This window comes from Leopardus geoffroyi, chromosome D4 (assembly GCF_018350155.1).
Source record: "Leopardus geoffroyi isolate Oge1 chromosome D4, O.geoffroyi_Oge1_pat1.0, whole genome shotgun sequence".
Lineage (NCBI taxonomy): Eukaryota > Metazoa > Chordata > Mammalia > Carnivora > Felidae > Leopardus > Leopardus geoffroyi.
Window position 1 is genome coordinate 19807975 of NC_059342.1, and position 19285 is coordinate 19827259.

General features: G+C 37.9%; 1 long non-coding RNA gene across 2 annotated transcripts in view; it reads right to left on the minus strand.

The window, feature by feature from the left end:
- Positions 1–19285, minus strand: part of LOC123593355 — a 102966-nt gene that overhangs the window by 12281 nt on the left and 71400 nt on the right. For both annotated transcript variants that reach the window (XR_006710279.1, XR_006710278.1), the window contains exon 3: positions 2907–3062. This is a non-coding gene — a long non-coding RNA (uncharacterized LOC123593355). The remainder of the gene's footprint in view (positions 1–2906; positions 3063–19285) is intronic.

Genomic DNA, 19285 nt, shown 5'->3' on the forward strand with positions numbered 1-19285 from the left:
GAACAAAACAAGGATGTCCACTCTCACCACTTTTATTCAACATACTACTGGAAGTCCTAGCTACAGCAATCAGACAACGAAAAGAAATAAAAGGTATCTAAATTGGTAAGGAAGAAATAAAACTTTCACTATTTGCAGATAACAAATCCAAAAGATTCCACCAAAAAACTGCTAGAATTGATAAATGAATTCAGTAAAGTCACAGGATACAAAATCAATGCACAGATATCTGGTGCATTTCTATACACTAATAATGAAGCACCAGAAAGAGAAATTAAGAAAATAATCTCATTTACAATTGTGCAAAAATCAATAAAATTGCCAGGAATAAACTTTAACCAAGGCAGTGAAAGACCTCTACTCGGAAAACCAAAAAACACTGATGAAAGAAAGTAAAGATGACACAAACAAATGGAAGGATGTTCCATGCTCATGGATTAGAAAAACAAATATTATTATAATATCCATAGTGCTCAAAGCAATCTACAGATTTAATGCATCCCTATCAAAATACTCAACAGCTGTTTTCACAGAACTAGAACAAACAATCCTAAAATTTGTATGGAACCACAAAAGACCCCAAATAGCCAAAGCAATCTTGAAAAAGAAAAACAAAACTGGAGGTATTACAATCCCAGATTTCAAGATATACTACAAAGCTATAATAACTAAAATAGTATGGTACTGGCATAAAAACAGACACATAGATCAACAGAACAGGAAAGAACACATAGAAAAAATCCACAGTTATATGGTCAATTCCTCTTTGACAAAGGAAGCAAAAATACGCAATGGGAAAAAGACCATCTTTTCAACAAATGGTGTTGGAAAAACTTGACACCTACATGCAAAAGAATGAAACTAGACCACTTGCTTACACCATACACAAAAATAAACTCAAAATGGATTAAGGACCTAAATGTGAGACCTGAAACTATAAAAATCTTAGAAGAGAGCACCGGCAGGAATTTCTCTGACATAGGCCATAGCAACATCTTTCTAGATATATCTCCTGAGGCAAGGGAAACAAAAGCAAAAACAAACTATTGGGACTACATCAAAATAAAATCTTCTGCACAGCAAAGGAAATAATCAACAAAACTAAAAGACAATCTACTGAATGGGAGAAAATATTTGCAAATGACATCTCTAATAAGGGATTAGTACCCAAAATATATAAAGAATTTATACAACTCAACATCAAGAAAACAAATAACCCAACTAAAAAATAGAAGAAGATAAATACCATATGATCTCAATCATGTGTGGAACTTAAGAAACAACAAGTAAACAAAGATAAACAAGACAAACCAAAGAACAGACTCTTAACTATAGAGAACAAACTGGTTGTTGCCAGAAGGGAGGTGGGTGGGAGGATGGGTGAAATAGGTGAAGGGGATTTAGAGTGTGCTTATTATGATGAACACCAAGTAATGTATAGAATTGTTGAATCACTATATTGTACACCTGAAACTAATATAACATACTATGTTAACTATACTGGATTTATTTTAAAAATGGGAAGAAAACATGAATAGACATTTCTCCAAAGAAGACAAACAGATGAGGGGCGCCTGGGTGGCTCTGTCGGTTAAGCATCCGACTTCGGCTCAGGTCATGATGTCACATTTCCTGAGTTCCAGCCCCAAGTCAGGCTCTGTGCTGATGGCTCGGGGCCTGGAGCCTGCTTCGGATTCTGTGTTTGTGTCTCTCTCTCTGCCCCTCTCCCGCTCATGCTCTGTCTCTCAAAAATAAATAAAGATTAAAAATATTTTTTTTAAAAGAAGACAAACAGATGGCCAACAGACACAGGAACAGATGCTCAACATCACTCATAATTAGGGAAATGCAAATCAAAATCACAATGAGATATCACCTCATACCTGTCAGAATGGCTAGAATCAACAACATAAGAAATAACAAGTATTGGCGAGGATGTGGAGAAAAAGGAACCCTTGTGCACTGTTGGTGGGGATGCAAACTGCTTCAGCCACTGTGGAAAACAGTATGAAGGTTCCTCAAAAAATTAAAAATAGAATTACTATATGATCCAGTACTTCTACTAATGGGTATTTACGCAAAGAAAACAAAAACACTAATTCAGAAATATATACACACCCCTACGTTTATTGAAGCATTTTTACAATAGCCAAATTATGGAAATAACCCAAGTGTCCATCAGTAGATGAATAGATAAACTAGAAGATGTGGTATATGTATACAATGGGATATGATTCAGCCATAAAAAAAAGAATGAAATTTTGCCATTTGTGACAACATGGATGGATCTAGAAGGTATAATGCTAAGTGAAATAAGTCAGAGAAAGATAAATACCATATGATTTCACTCAAATGTGGAATTTAAGAAACGAAAATGAAAAAAGTAAAAAACAGCATAAACAGAAAGACAGGCTCTTAACTATAGAGAACAAACTGGTGATTACCAGAGGGGAGGAAGAGGGGGGGACAGGTGAAATGGGTGAAGGGGATCAAGAGTATACTTACCATGATAAGCACTGAGTTATGTATAAAATTGCTGAATCACTATATTGTACACTTAAAATTAATATAATACTGTATGCTAATTATACTGGAATTAAAATGTTTTAAATGTCCACCTACCTCCCTCCATTTGGTTCCATTACTTTAAATAATCATATAAAATTATTTATTTATTTTAAAACAATCATATTTATACTTGTATATCTAAAATAGCATTTATTTTCTTTTAGTATTTCTGACTTTTCCAACAGGACTGTAAACTCCATGAGAGTACAGAATGTAGTGAACATTACTCACTGCTCTACTTGTGGCCTTAAGGTGCATATACATTGCATTGTTTCCAGGTGAAAAAGTGATACATATACAAACAGTATAAGCGCGCACCGCCTCTCTGCCCTTCCTACCCTCTTCCGTGGGCCTCTTGTCTTCGCTTGGCTCCGGAGAGTCCATTCTGCTAGTCTTCTGGCGGTTCTCTGGGTTATTTAAGCAAGCGTGGGTGGAATCTAAGTGATCAGCAGGATGAGGTGAGCCCAGCGTCCTCCTATGCTGCCATCTTCCCCCTATGTTATCCAAACACAGTATAAGAAAACTACAGACCAATACCCCTCAGGAGTATAGAAGGAAAATCCTTAACAAAATATTATTAAACAGGTCTCAGCACATATAAAAGCAATTACACATCATGACCAAGCGGAGTTTAACCCAGAAATACTAGGTTAGTTTAACAACTGAAAATCAATTTAATGTAATGCACTATATTAATACAGTGATGGACAAAAAAAAAAACAAAACAAAACAGATTACTATCTCAATAGATGCAAAAAAAAAATCACTTGGCCAAATTCAATAGCTATTTACGATTTAAAAAAATATTCTCAACAAACTTCCTCAACCTGATAAAGGGCATCTCTGAAAACCTACAATTAACATCCCATGTAGTAGTGAAAGACTGTATTCTGTCCCCTCCCCCCAAATCAGGAATAAGACTAGGATGTCCACTGTCATCACTTCTATTCAAGATTGTACTGGAGATTCTGTCAATGCAATAAGACAAAGATACTAGAGGCATAAACATTGAAAAGGAAGAAGTAAAACTATATTTGTGATGACAGAGTCATGGATGTAGAAAATCCTAAGATACAAAAAAAGAAAAAAGAAAAAAAAAACAAAGAACTAGAACTAACAGTTTGGGTTAGCAAGGTCAGAGTATACAAGATCAATATAGAAAAATCAATTTTATTTCTCTAAGCTAACAATGAACAATCCAAAAGTGAAATTGAGGAAACGATTTCATTCACAATACTATCAAAAGATCAAAATACTCAGGAATATATTTAACAAAAGAAATGCAGGACTTGTACAGTGAAAACTATACAGAATTGTTGAAAGCAATTAAATACTTAAATAGAAAATTATTTCATATTCATAGATGGGAAAGACTTAATATTGTTAGTTGGCAATTCCTTCTAAGTTAACCTATTGATTTAATGCAATCCTTATCAAAATCCCCACAGGCTTTTGTAGAAATTGACAAGAAGATCCTGAAATTTACATAAAAATAAAAATAGAACAGCCAAAATCTCTTTGAAAAAGGACAAAGTCAGAGGACTTATCTTACCTGATTTAAGACTTACTATAGGGGCGCCTGGGTGGCGCAGTCGGTTAAGCGTCCGACTTCAGCCAGGTCACGATCTCGCGGTCCGTGAGTTCGAGCCCCACGTCGGGCTCTGGGCTGATGGCTCAGAGCCTGGAGCCTGTTTCCGATTCTGTGTCTCCCTCTCTCTCTCTGCCCCTCCCCCGTTCACGCTCTGTCTCTCTCTGTCCCAAAAATAAATAAACATTGAAAAAAAAAAAAACGGGTAAAATATTTCAATAGACATTTCACCAAATAAGATAAATGACTTGAAAATAAGCACATGAAAAGATGTTCAATATTACTAGTCACTTCAGAAATACAAATAAAACCATAAGATACCACTGCACACCCACTAGAAAGGCTAAAATCAAAAGGCTGACAATATCAAAAGGCTGACACAGATGCAGAAAGATGTTGCTTTTGAAGGAATTCATGTGAGAGAAAGATAAATGAGTGCTTTGGGGAACAAACCTCATGGAGGTGATGTGGCTTAGACTTTTTAATTTTTTTATTATTTCTTAATGTTTATTTATTTTGAGAGACAGTGTGAGCAGGGGAGGGGCAGAGAGAAAGGGAGACACAGAATTCAAAGCAGGCTCCATGCTCTGAGCTGTCAGCACAGAGCCTGATGTGGGACTTGAACTCATGAACCCTGAGATCATGACCTGAGCTGAAGTTGGATACTCAATGGACTGAGCCGCCCGGTAGCCCCAGCTTAAACTTTTTTGATTGGGCAAATCTCAAATGGTTCTGCCAGGCAGCTACAACTTAAAAATGAGAGAATTGTATTAGAGAAGCCATACAACTCCTTCCTTTAAAATGGGAATAAGTTACGGGTGGACCTAGGTGGCTCAGTCAGCTGAACGTCCAACTTCAGCTCAGGTCATGATCTCAGGGTTCATGGGTTCAAGCCCCACATCTGGCTCTATGCTGACAGCTCAGCGAGTGGAGCCTGCTTTAGATTCTGTGTCTCCCTCTCTCTCTTGTCCTCCCCCACTCGCGTTCTGTCTCTCTCTCGAAAATAAAAAATAAACATTAAAAAAAAATTTAAATGGGAATAAGTGGAAGGGAGAGGAAATGCAACCTCAGGGCAGGGAGAAGTATACATGGAACACATAAGTGGTTATGCTGAGCGTGTGTGTAATAATGAGACAACAGCCAGACGAGGCATAGGCTGCAGGCAGATGAGCTTCCAGGAGTAGATCAGGAGAGAGCAACATCAGATTTGGCTTGTCCTTGAAACCACAGCTCTGGAAAACTGGGTTTGAAAACAGTATAGAACAAAATAAAACGTAAAAAAAAATTTTTTTCACTCTTACAGTAAACTATTTTCTTCACTCATTTGGGTTAGAATTTCCTAGTGATTTAATTCTCCAGGCAAATTCATTGCAAATCTCTGATACAAAACAGTGAAATTATCAATTATCAAGGGGAAATTTTTATGTCCCTCCTCCTTCTAGTGTCTTGGTTTTTCCTCTGAACTTTTTATATCGTGTTTAAAACAAAAATAAAATTTCATTTAACACCTGTAGGTAAAAACTGAATCATTAGTACACATTAAAGTTTGAATTTGACATGCCTGGGGATGTTAATTTTTTGGAGTGTTCTTGGTACTTAGTAAATTTTACTCACCTAACCATTGTGCATATTCTTATGAGGCATCACTAGCTTTATAGAAAGGATTCAGAGGAAATCAGTATGAGAAATAGGTTTCACCAAAAAAATATTTTAATAATTTGCTTTTACTAATACAACCTGATAAAATTCAGAATACATATTGTCTGATTTAAATTTTGCCAGAACTATTATCTTCTGATTTTTCCTCTGACTGGGCTGTCTGACACTGGAGAGCACACACACCATTTAAATTGTCATTTTATGCCACAGAAATTTTACATAATATTAAATTCATGAGACAATAATGGTTACACCATCCCACTTCACAAATGTAACTCTAACATGTGATCATCTAGTGACCATCTGTAAGGATCTTAGAAGAGGAAAACTGCTTCACAAGGCAAGCATTTTCCTTGTTTGATAATACTTTCATTTTCAGATATACAAATGCTCAATATAAAATTTTTAAATTAATAAAGTTGACTATTATTTTTCTACTTATAAATAGTCTCTGATTTCAAAAAAAATCCACAGATATGCTACATTGTGATGCTCAAGAGAAATTAATAATCAATCATGCCTATTACTTGAATGGTCAATCAATGGCAGCAAGCAAGAAATGGGGAGGGATTTTTTGGCATAGAGTAGACTATTTGATTCTACTGTGATCAAGAGAACTGTATTCCTGGGGCACCTGGGTGGCTCAGTCGGTTAAGCATCCGACTCTTGATTTCAGCTCAGGTCATGTCCCACGGTTTCTGAGATCAAACCCTGAACTGGGCTCTGCACTGACAATATAGAGCCTGCTTGGGATTCTCTCTCTCCCTCTCTACCTGTCCCTTCCCTGCACAGGTGTTTTTTCTCTCTCTCTCAAAATAAATAAATAAAAACATTAAAAAAAAGAGAGAGAGAGAACTGTATTCTCAAGCAGGATGGTTCAGAGGTTTACTTAGGCTTGTTTTGATTCCCATTGGTACAATGATTTATAATATTGTGGTCTTTAACCTCTCAGAGAAAAAGGAAGAAAATATGTTACATCGAGTTATTAACACTAAAAGGAGAAAAAGCTCTTGCCTACAGTATAAAATGAAGGAGGCCAAAGAAAGTAAGATGTCTGTCTTCCATCCATACGTTTCAACAGGGCAAATGATGTTCAATGCTAAGGAAAAGGTTGTAAAGTCTGCTGAATCTGATATAAGTGCTATCATCCTATGGGATGTCTCTCAACCATTGCTCAAGGCATTGGAAATACTGTATAGAGTCACAATCAAGGAAATTTTTGAAACTTCTCATTCCTTAGAATATTTGCTAAACCTTCAAAGACTTTTTCTAAATTAAAAAAAAAATTTAATGTTTACTTATTTATATTGATAGAGAGTGCAAGCAGGGGAAGGACAGAGAGAGAGGGAGAGAGAAAGAATTCCAAGCGGGGCTCAAATTCCTGAACCACAGGGTCCTGACCTGAGCTGAGATCAAGAGTTAGATGTTTGGGGCGCCTGGGTGGCGCAGTCGGTTAAGCGTCCGACTTCAGCCAGGTCACGATCTCGCGGTCCGTGAGTTCGAGCCCCGCGTCAGGCTCTGGGCTGATGGCTCGGAGCCTGGAGCCTGTTTCCGATTCTGTGTCTCCCTCTCTCTCTGCCCCTCCCCCGTTCATGCTCTGTCTCTCTCTGTCCCAAAAATAAATAAACATTAAAAAAAAAAAAAAAAGAGTTAGATGTTTAACTGACTGAACCACTCAGGTGCCCCTAAATCTTCAGAGTTTAAAAGTCATCAAAGAGAAAGCAACTGAAGGGCTGGAGACCAGCATGCAAAGAACGGGAATTCAAGGGAAGTTGCAGAAGATTCAAGAGAGTGAATAAAGAACCATGAAGACAAACCACTTTTGTAGCTTTATTCCACATGAAGAGATGGCATCTGTCCACATCAACCCTGGAGAACTTCAGAGATTCATCATCAAAGGAGACAGTTCTCTTTAGAGAGGAGTCTTGTTTGCCAGGGAATGGCCTCTAGTATTCCAATTACACAGGGGAGAAAAAGAACCTCTTTCAGGACTTACCTAAACTGCAAATACTTAAATACCTCCTGTACATTTTTTTGCCATGTTGGTATATCCCTTGGTATGATTTTTTAATTGATTAAAATTTTCAGACTCTAATATATTTACTTAAAGTGGAAAAAATAGGTAACAAACAAATGGAACTCCAGGAAGGTTACTTTCAAAAGAAGGCAACCACTAAAATAAATATACATGATTTTTTATTTGGTCCCTGATTAAGTATTGTAGCTTGCTAGAAGTTCTGGGGAGGTGTAGGAAATATAAGACCATAAGACTAAGCCTTTCATCTTGACTACTGAGAAGAGTTAAAAGAAAATTAAAAGGGGATAATCTAGACATACAAGTGGAATCATCTCTTACACCACTGTTTGTATGATCTAGTACATCTATAGCACATGTATAGTTAGATAGGTTGCTTTCAGTATTTTGAACAAGCTTTATTCAATAATTTAAAAAAATCTTAACTGTTTTCTTAACTTTTACTCTGTGGGGACATTCCCTTGCCTTGGATTAAAAGATTTTGCTGGTCATTCTGCGGTAGTAAAAATCCAAAGATCATATTAAGTGACAAACACATTGTCACTTTTAAATTTGTCTTCTCTCTGCTACTGGAGTTGGCTGTAGCCAAGGCATAAGAGTCTTCCTACAAGATTTTCTTTATACTAAGCCAAAATCTACTTTCTGGTCTCTCCCATGCCTAAATCCTACCTCTCCTCTATGGAGACATTCTAAATAAGCCCCACCCCTTTCCTCGGAGGTAACGCCTCTATAATTGAAAATAGCCATCTTGGCTTTTCTTCCATTCTTCACTTAAGCCCAAATTACTCTCCTCTCAGTGGTTTCTCAAGATAAAATTTCCCCTTTAAAATTCTCACACCTATAGAAAACTGGAAAGATTAATACAGTTGTACCTATATATCCTTCACCTAGATTTTACATATATGTATAACTCTTTTTTTTCTGAGCCATTTGAAAGAAAGTTGGCAACAACACGCTGTTTCATGCTTAACTATTTTAGCATGACAATGTGTATCTCCTAATAACAAGAACTTTGTCTTCAAAACCACATCATCATTATCTCACTTAAGATTAACAGCAATTTGGAGCACCTGGGTGGCTCAGTCAGTTAAGTGTCCAACTCTTGGTTTCAGCTCAGGTCATAATCTCACAGTTCATGAGTACAAGCCCTGCATCAGGCTCTGCACTGACAGCACGGAGCCTGCCTGGAATTCTCTCTCTCCCTCTCTGTCTCTGCCCCTTGTCTGCTCTCTCTCAAAATAAATAAATTAAAAAAAATTTTTTTAAAGATTAACAGCAATTTAATACATTTAATAATATGGTATATACGGACCATATAAAATTCCCCCATTATTCAAATAATGTCTTTTTAGTTTGTTTTTTTTTTTAAATCTAGGATCAAATAAAGGAGCTCACATTGCATTTGGTTTACATGATTCTCCAGTCTCTTTTAATCTAGAATTGTCCCTTCAAATTTGTACGAATTTCATGACATTGCTCAAGTTAAAATTTTAATCCAGCCATCCTGACCACCCTCAATCTGACAAATCAGAGCCCAAAACCTTCTTCAGATGTAGACGGGCAAAAATAATTTAGAAGATTAATATCTCCTTTTCTTTCATAGCTTTTTTAGTAGCTGCAATAAACAGTTGGTTCCTGTGGTCAAAAACAGCATACCTTAGGCCTGTTTTTTATGAATACCTGTCATGCCGGGTCGTCCCTACCTTGGACTCTTATAATTCTGTTTTGTTTTTTTTTAAACATTTTTAGTGTTTATTTATTTTTGAGAGAGAGAGACAGACAGAGTGAGACTGGGGGAGGGGCAGAGTGAGAGGGAGACACAGAATCCAAAGCAGGCTCTAGGCTCTGAGCTGTCAGCTTAGAGCCTGACGCGGGGCTCGAACTCATGAACTGTGAGATCATGAACTGAGCCGAAGTCGTACGCTCAACCGACTGAGCCACCCAGGGGCGCCTTACAATTCTGTTTTTGACCATACTAATAAAAGCTTCTTGGTGGGTTCTTTTCTGTTGGTCTGGATCACTCATGAAAATCAGTTGAGATCATTTTGAAAGCTGAGTCTCTGTTTCATTCATATAGTTGTCACCCTGATTTGTGACATGCCCACATGTGATGAACATAGCTTTGTAGCAGAGGAGAAGAGCTGAGCACAGCTGAGCACAGGAGTTAGTCACTCAGGCAGGACCAGAATGGGGCAGACTGACAAAGTGTTGATACAAATGCAGAGACTCAGGATGGCCAGCAAAGAAAGATGACCCAGGGTTCCTAACAATCCCTGTTTTACTGCAGGCAATGGGCCGCTAGGGATGGGAGGGTGAAGATTCCAAGATGGTACTGATGTCTTCAAAGGTGAACAGTGAACCTGGAATGGAGTCTGCTGTGGGGCGCTCTCAATCCAGGAGATAGGCAGATGGCGGGAAGGGAATTTTGTGCCTGGACAAACAGGGTCCTTGCCCTCAGACAGAAGTTCAGGACATATTTTCTGTCCCCAGAAAGACTGCTGCATAAAACAGAGCAAGTATTCGGAGAATTTATGTACATAGGGGGTTAGAACTAGCTTTTAGAATAGAGACAGAAACAGTATGTGAAAAGGGGGTTGTGGTCTGGGGCAACAGTAGACCACCGTATCTTGATTCTGTATTCAAAACACTATACCCCAAATCAGTGGCAGTTCCAAGGAGTATGTGCGCATTTGATATTCCTCAAGTCAGTTTCATCCTTGCTTTACCTTTTGGCTCAGAACCTCGCTGAAAAACACAACAAAAACTCAAAATCCCCTCAAACCCTTTTCATTAATATAACCTCTGTTTTATCAGGTATCATCAGCCTATTGTATTTTCAGTTGAAGTAAAAATTAATAATACACTTTGTATTCCAGGGGATTTCTTATGTCCTCCTTCCTCCAGACAATTCTCACATTTATCTTAGCCCTGAGTTCCTGGCAGATTGCTCTGGTTCTTCCTCTAATACTCTTTCACTGCCATCCTCTGGAGCCTGCAGATTGTCCCTGGTGACCAGAAATGCTCTATTCTTATCCCCAATGCCCTGGATCTTGCAGGTTTTAAGAGTAAAGAGAAGGCAGGTTATGCTGTCGTAACAAACGGTCTCCCAAATCACAATGGCTAACTGCAAAGATTTATTTCTCATTGTGCTTCATGCTCATTACAAGTCAGTACAGCTTTGCTCATATTGCTTTAACCCGGGACACTGGCTGATAGAACAGCCTCTATCTCGAACATTGCCAGTCTCATTGCTGAGAAAAAGGAGAAATGGCAAACCACACACTGGGTCTACAAGTGACCGCCTGGAAATGACACATGCCACTTCTGCTTACATTTCATTGGCCAGAGGAAATCTCATGAACTGACCTGACATCAGTGCTATAGGGAAGTATAATATTCAGGAACAATATTTCAATTTACCATATGTATTGTTGCTACTAGGATATAGGTTGCTATCAGGGTTCATGTGCCTATCAGGATCCACTTGCTTCTCTATCAGGGTGGATGTGCCATTGCAAAAGGACAAGAAGCTTCGGGGTCATTGGCTATGACTGAGTTTCTCACTGGTGTATTGACTATATAGTTCTCCCTAGGAATACAGGTTTCCAGAATTTCTTCTCCTCTTCCTCACATGCACTGTGGGTTCTGGGCTTGCTTAGGGATCAGGCTTAGGTCGGGATTGATACACAAAGAACAAGCATGGGATGCCTCCTTTTCCTCTCTTACTAGCAGCTGGGTCACAGGCCTCCCCCAAGCTGTCTTTTTGGCCCATACAGCTTCTTCCTGAAAGACTGTTTTTGTTTCATTTTGTTATTATTATATTTTTTTCATCCTGGCCAACCATTTCACAACACACTGACAGCAGATTCAATTTTTCTTATGTTTCTTTATGAAATGATTTTTTTTCTTTAGCACTTTTTAAAACCCCAGTTCATTCTAGGTTTTGGCCTGCCTGGCACTATTGTCACAGGTTTCTATCATTCTTTTTGATTTATTTCTCTGTGACTCAAATTTCTACTCAAGGCTATGAGTACAAATGAGATCACATTTGCAGTAATAACTCAAATTTCCTTGATTCATCTTGTCCCCTTGCTCATGTAAGACCTCTTGATCTCACCAAATGTCTCTCCAGTTATTTCTGGGCATGCCAGGAGTGCAAGCTGGGGTCAGGAGTTCCATCACATTCTTCTGTCTAGGCCTCCATCCCACAAATATCTAATGTTGGTGAACCCAGCTTGACACTTGGGTTATTTAGGACTCTGGCTGCAAGTTATAGAAACCAACTGAGCTAACTTAATCAAAATGGGGAGTCTACGATAAGAATACTAGGCCATCTCTTAGAATATATGGAATATACCTGGGTCTCAAGAAAGTTCTATTAGACATGAAAAAGAAAACATTTAAGAATTTCCCCTCTTTCATCTGCTCATTTCTGGGTGTCTGTTCTCAGCTTGCCTTTATAGACAGGCCCTTTCTGCTCTCTGGGCCCACATTGGAGAGATCCCCAAATTCTCCCCAAATCCCAGATTCAATTTCTGCTGAGAGGACGCCCTTCCCTCAGGTTTGATCAGGAGTCCAGGTGTGGACTTTAAGTTAAAAATAAGGTTTACTGAGCACAAAAAAAGTAGGGGAGAGGTCTGGAGATTTGGCAGAGTCAGGTGGGAATTGGGGGAAAAAGATTTTTCTTGAGTTTGCCAGACATTGTAAAATAAAGTACCACAGACTGGGTGACCTAATCAATAGAAATTTATTCTCTCATAATTCTGCAGGCCAGAAGTCCAAAAACAGGGTATCAGCAGGTCTGATTTCTTTTGAGGTATCTCTTCTTGGCTTATTGATGACCTCTTTCTCGCTGCGTCCTCACATGGTCTCTCCTCTGTACCTGAAAATCCTTGATGTCTCTCTCTGTCTTCATCTCCTCTTATTTATAAGGACACCAATTGGATTAGATTAGGGCCCTTGTTTTAATTCAATTACCTCCAAAAGCCCCATATTGAAATAGTCACATTTTGAGGCATAGAAGTTTCAACATATAAATTTGGGGGGAACACAGTTTAACCTATAATGTCTGTTGCCTAATAACTCACCCCAAAATTTGGTGATGTAAAACAAACAAAAAAATTTTAAGTAAGCTCTATGCCCAATGTGGGGCTTGAACTCATGACCCCAAGATCAAGAGTCACATGCTCTATTGACTGAGCCAGCCAGGCACCCCTGTAAAACAAAATTTTTTCCTAAACTCATAGATTATGCAGGTCAGAAATTCAGAAAGGGCAGAGTGGGGATGGCTCTTCTCTGTTCCATGATGTCTGGGCCCTCGGTTGGGGGTGACTCAAATGGCTGGGTGCTGATAAACAGCTGAGCTAGGGGATTCACATCTGAGATGGCTTCTTCACTCACAACTTTAGTGCTTGGGTTGAAATGGCTGAAATATATGCTTAGAAGGTATTGTCAACCACAACAAACACACGTCACCTCTCCATGTGACTTAGGCTTCCTTGCCAAATGGCAGCCTTGGGAAATATGGACTTCTTAAACGTCCACTCAGAGCTCCAAGAATGACTGCTCCAGCGATCAAAGAACACAGTGTTGGGGTGCCTGGGTGGCTCAGTCGGTTAAGTGCCCGACTTTGGCTCAGGTCATGATCTCACCACCTGTAAGTTCAAGCCCCACATCAGGCTCTGTGCTGACAGCTCAGAGCCTGGATCTTGCTTCATATTGTGTCTCCGTCTCTCTCTGCTCCTCCCCCACTCACACTCTGTCTCTCTCTCTCTCTCAAAAATAAATAAACATGAAAAAAATAGAAATGAAAAAGAACACAGGATCACTTCTGTTGTATTCTATTGACTGAAGAAGTCACAAGCACAGATAAAACAAGTGCCAAAGAATTTGTGGCCATATTATAAAATTGCTACAACATACATGTCCAAACTAGCTACTACATCACTGTCCCATGTACCCTCTGTGAGAAGACTTGGGATCTAGACTTTATTTAGACTAGTCTTTATTTATTTAATTCCCTCCCCAGATTGTTGGTTCTTGATGTACCTTTTAAGGTAAGCTTTTTAAAAACATATTTCTTAAAGTTTATTTATTTTTTTTTTTGGTAATCTCTATACCCAACATGGGGCTCAAACTCACGACCTTGAGATCAAGAGTCACATGTTCTACCGATTGAGCCAGCCAGGTGCCCCTGTAAGCTTTTTAACTGTTTAATTCCTGTCACCACTAATGTGTCAACAGCCACACTCAAGTTCTTTTCTAGTCATGCATCTTAAGTCTGCAATATTTCAAGGTTTTTTCAGTCTCATCCTATCGCACAATTTGCTTGTGGGCACTTAAGTCTTTTAAGCCCTTGTGAGAAATTCACACTTTTAGTATCATTTTTCTAAGCATATTTTGTTCAGTTTAAAGGAATTAAAGAGGTGTCAAACTGTTTTTATTGAGATATAATTGACATATAACATTATATTAGTTTCGGGCATGTAAAAGAATGCTTCAGTATTTTATATATATTGTGAAATGATCATCATGATAAGTCTAGTTAGCATCTGTTACCATACATAGTTACAGTATTTTTCATGTGATGAGAACTTCTAAAATCGTTCTCTTAGCAACTTTCAAATACACAATACAGTACAAGTAGCTATAGTCACCATACTGTACGGCCCATCCCCAGGGCTTATTTATTTTATAATGAGAAGTCTGTATCTCTTGAACACTTTCACTCATTTCACTCATCTCCAACTCTGGCAAACACAATCTGTTCTCAGCATCTATGAGTTTTTTCTTCTTTTTTTAAATTTCACATATAGGTGAGATTATACGGTATTTATTTTTCTCTGTCTGACTTACTTTACTTAGTGTAATGTCCTTAAGGTCCATCCATGTTGTTGTGAATGGCAAGAATTCCTTTTCTTATGGCTGAGTAATATTGCATTATGTATATAATGGAGATATCTTTTCAGATTAGTGTTGTTGCTTTCTTCAGATAAATACCCCAAAATGGAAGTTCTGGATCATGTGGTAGTTTTATTTTTAATTTTTTGTGGCTCCTCCATAATGGCTGTACCAATTTATATTCACACCAACAGTGCACAAGTATTCCCTTTTCTCCACATCCTCGTCAACATGTTATTTCTTGTGTTTTGATTTCAACCATTCTGAGAAGTGTAAGATGATACCTCATGGTTTTGATTTTCATCTCCCTGATGATGAATGATGAGTGATGATGAGCACCTTTTCATGTACAGGTTTGCCATCTATCTGTATGTCTTCTTTGGAAAAATATCTATTCAGATCCTTTGCCCATTTTTTAATCAGATTGACTTTTTTTTTTTTTTTTGCTATTGAGTTATAGGAGTTCCTTACATATTTCGGATATCAACCCTTTATCAGATATGCGATTTGCAAACATTTTCTCCCATTTGTTAAGCTGCCTTTTTATTTTGTTGGTTTCCTTTGCTGCGCATAAGCTTTTTAGTTTGATGTAGTCCTACTTGTTCATTTTTGCTTTCGTTGCCTTTGCTTGTAGTAACAAGTCCAAAAAAATCATAAGCAGAACCAATGTCAAGTAGCTTACTGCCTGTTTTCTTCTAGGAGTTTTATGGTTTTGGGGCTTATTTTCAAGTTTTTAATCCATTTGAGTTAATTTTTTATATGCTGTAATGTAGTGGTCCAGTTTTATTCTTTTACATGTGGTTGTCCAGTTTCCCCAACACTACTTATTGAAGAGACTGCCTTTTCCATGTTCTTGGCTCCTTTGTCATGAACTAATTAACCAGTTGTGTGTGGATTTATTTCTGGGCTCTCTATTCTGTTCCACTGACCCATGTGCCTGTTTTTATGCCAATACTGTACCGTTTTCATTACTATAGCTTTGTAATATAATTTGAAATCAGGAAGTATCATGCCTCCAGCTTTGTTCTTCTTTCTTGAGATTGTTTTGTCTATCTGGAGTCTTCTGCAGTTCCAAACAAATTTTAGGATTATTTCTTGTATTTCTGTGAAAAATGCCATTGGAATTTTTATAGGGATTGCATTGAATTTGTAGATTGCTCTGGATAGTATGAACATTTTAACAATATTAATTCTTCCAATTCATTAGCACAGATTATCTTCCCATTTATTTGTGTCTTCAATTACTTTCATCAATGTCTTATAGTTTTCAGTATACAGGTCTTTTACCTCCCTGGTTAAATTTATTCCCAGGTATTTCATTCCTATCACTGCAATTATAAATGGAATTTCTTTCTTAAATTCTCTTTCTGGTAATTCACTATCCGTGTATAGAAATGCGACAGGCTTTTGTATTCCGATTTTGTATTCTGCAACTTTGCTGAATTTGTTTATTAGTTCTAACAGTTTTTGGTAAAGTCTTTAGGGTTTTTTACATATAATATCACATATGCAAACAGTGAGTTTTATTTTTTCCTTTCCAAGTTGGATGCCCTTTCTTACTTTTTCTGCCTAATTGCTCTGGCTAGAACTTCCAATACTATGTTGAATAAAAGTGGCAAGAGTGGACATCATTGTCTTGTTCCTTAGTAATTTTTTATTGGATACTCACTCTTGTGAATTTCACATTCTTTGGGCATGAATATTGTATTCTTTAAAAAATGTTAAATATTTTCTGGCCAGTGGGTCACTAGCAGGTTAGTTTGATCCTTTTAAGGTTATTTAAAAGTCTTTTTTAGAGTGAGTCTAGAAGAGCTTTTTTTCTGGAGCTAATTTAGTCCTGTTTCTAAGGCATATCCCTCATGGAGTCTCTACCAAATGTCCTTCGTACTTGGTGAAATCTCTCGCTTGGATGGAAAAACTCTAATAATTAATATGCTGGCCTGGGGCCTATTCATCTTATAGCTCCCCAGTAATTGTTGCTTCCTTTGAAGTTGCTCTTTTCCAGCTACATGGGGTCTAATCATATGTATTTGCAGATTGGTATTTTGTAAAAACATGAGGCAACCTATGCAAATTTCTAAAGTTCTTTCTCTGTGTAGCTGTATCCTCTCTGGTACTCTGTCCTATAAATTCTAATTGCCTGAAATCTAAGCTCTGCCTTCTTAATTCCAGAAGATTGTCGAACTCTTTTTGTGTCACAGTCTAAGAATGATCCCAGGAGAGAGAAAACCTAGGCAATGGGAGGGGGCTCACCTCTCTTATTTTTCTTTTCTCAGGAATAAAGTTCACTATTGCCTTATATCTAATATCCGAAAATAGGTGTCTCCTATATATTTTCCACTTTTCTAGTTGTTTATGGTGGGAGGGTAATTCCAGATTGTTACTCTCTCCTGGCTGAAAAAAAAAAAAGCCAGGATATTTTAATAACTAATCAAAGCACTCAAGCTAAGGAGCTTAGCTACTTCAGTTGTATGCTAATCTATGTCCAAGCTTCCTGGAATTCAAAGATTATAAGGGCAATAACTTCTGTACCCGTTCTTTAAGGATATAAATTCACAATTGGCTGTGTACATCATCAACTACACTTAAGAACTTTCTTCTGCATCAGAAATATTCCCAATTGAAAAAAAAGAATTTTATTTATAGAATCACCATTTTCCCTGGCCATTTAATTGTCTTCCTTTCTGTGTTTTCTTAAAACTGCTTTCTTATAGTCTAGAGTATATGTATGATTATTTCTCAGATTTCCCTTCCTTTCCCTGACACTTTCCATGTTGATGAAATTCAGAATTCTATCATTTCCACATCATTACAACTTCTTCACTGTTCTTTAGAATTAGGTCCAAGTTAGTAGTTCTCTTTATTCCTTCCACCACCTGCTTTTAGGGAAAGTGATTATAAGGGCAGAATTTACCTGTGCTCTGTTTTTAGAAGATTGAGACTTTGTGCAGACATCTGTCTGTTCAGGAGAAGTTCCCCATCCTTATTATATCTTGTCTCTAGACCAATCTTGTACTCTGTATGAGGAAAGCATTTCTGAGGCAGTCTGTAAAACATATTGTCTTATAACATTCACCCCATCTAGTCTTCTCTTTGTTTAATTTCATCCAAATGGCCTCTGAATCCATTTTACTGATGGGGAGGATGTATATACTTGGTTTTAGTACAGACTATGACTCTTTCTAGATAACAATGTTCATAGTTAAATGAGAACTATCTGTTATTTTTCCCAGGTCTTGCCTTCCTCTATCATTTCACACAGCAAGGATAGGGCAGCAAGACATAGGCAATATCGTCAACAGCCATCAAAATCCCAGGTTGGGGTCAAAGAGTTTCAGGCTCGAGGAAAGATGGTCTGGTAATGTAAAGAGAGAAGTGGAAGAGTGGAAGCAGCTGTATCTATTATTTTGGGTGCTTTGGTAAATACAAATAGGGCCTGTGCCTTGATTATTGATTAGAGTCTTAGTAGGTTTAATGATTTTTGAAAACTGCAATATATTTTCCATGACCATGGTTTACTATCATATGCATATTGGCTCCTTCTGGGATTTACAGAAAAGGAATGTACACAACTGAATGAAAAAAAAAAAAAGCTGGCTGTGTGTATCTTGAATATCAAATGTGAAAAGACCAGCTACTGAAAGCTGATTAAAGTACTGCTGCATGCAAAAGGCAGTCTGAGCAGAAAAAAAAGTAACACAGAGTTTTTTTTTTAAGTACCCAAGCCCAACAGTATTTATACCGCTCACCAAACATAATTGATAAGAGATCAATTTTTTCCTAATGTTAAATGAAGTTAATTTTGTCCCTCTTCAAGGATTTTGAACATTATTTCCATAAAACCGTAAGACAGGGACACCTGGGTGGCTCAGTCAGTTAAGCATCCGACTTTGGCTCAAGTTATGATCTCATGGTTCATGAGCTCGAGTCCCACGTCGGGTGAGCTCAAGCCAGGCTCCACACTCTCTATCCCTCTCTCTGCATCTCATGGGATTTTCTCTCTCTCTCTCTGCCTCTTGATCACTCTTGGTATCTCTCTCTGCCTCTCGATCACCCTCGGTCTTTCTCTCAAAAATAAATAAATAAATAAATAAATAAATAAACAAACAAACAAGATAAATGTGAGATGATTGGTTCTGCTTACATTCAAATGGTTCACTAGCATTTCCCAGAACCATCGTGCGTATGTTACACACACACACACACACACACACACACACACACACACGGGAGCTGGGGCGGTGGGTGGGGGGAGAGAAGACAGTTGTATACTTGAAATAACAGTGAATTAGGGGCGCCTGGGTGGCTCAGTTGGTTGGGCATTGGACTTTGGCTCAGGTCATGATCTCACCCTTGGTGAGTTCAAGCCCTGCATTGGTCTCTGTGCTGACAGCTCAGAGCCTGCAACCTGCTTTGGACTCTGTTTCCCTCTCTCTCTGCCATTCTCCTGCTTGCACGCTATGTCTCTCTCTCAAAAATAAATAAACATTAAACATTTTTTTAAAAAGAATGAATTATGTGACTATAATCCCAGT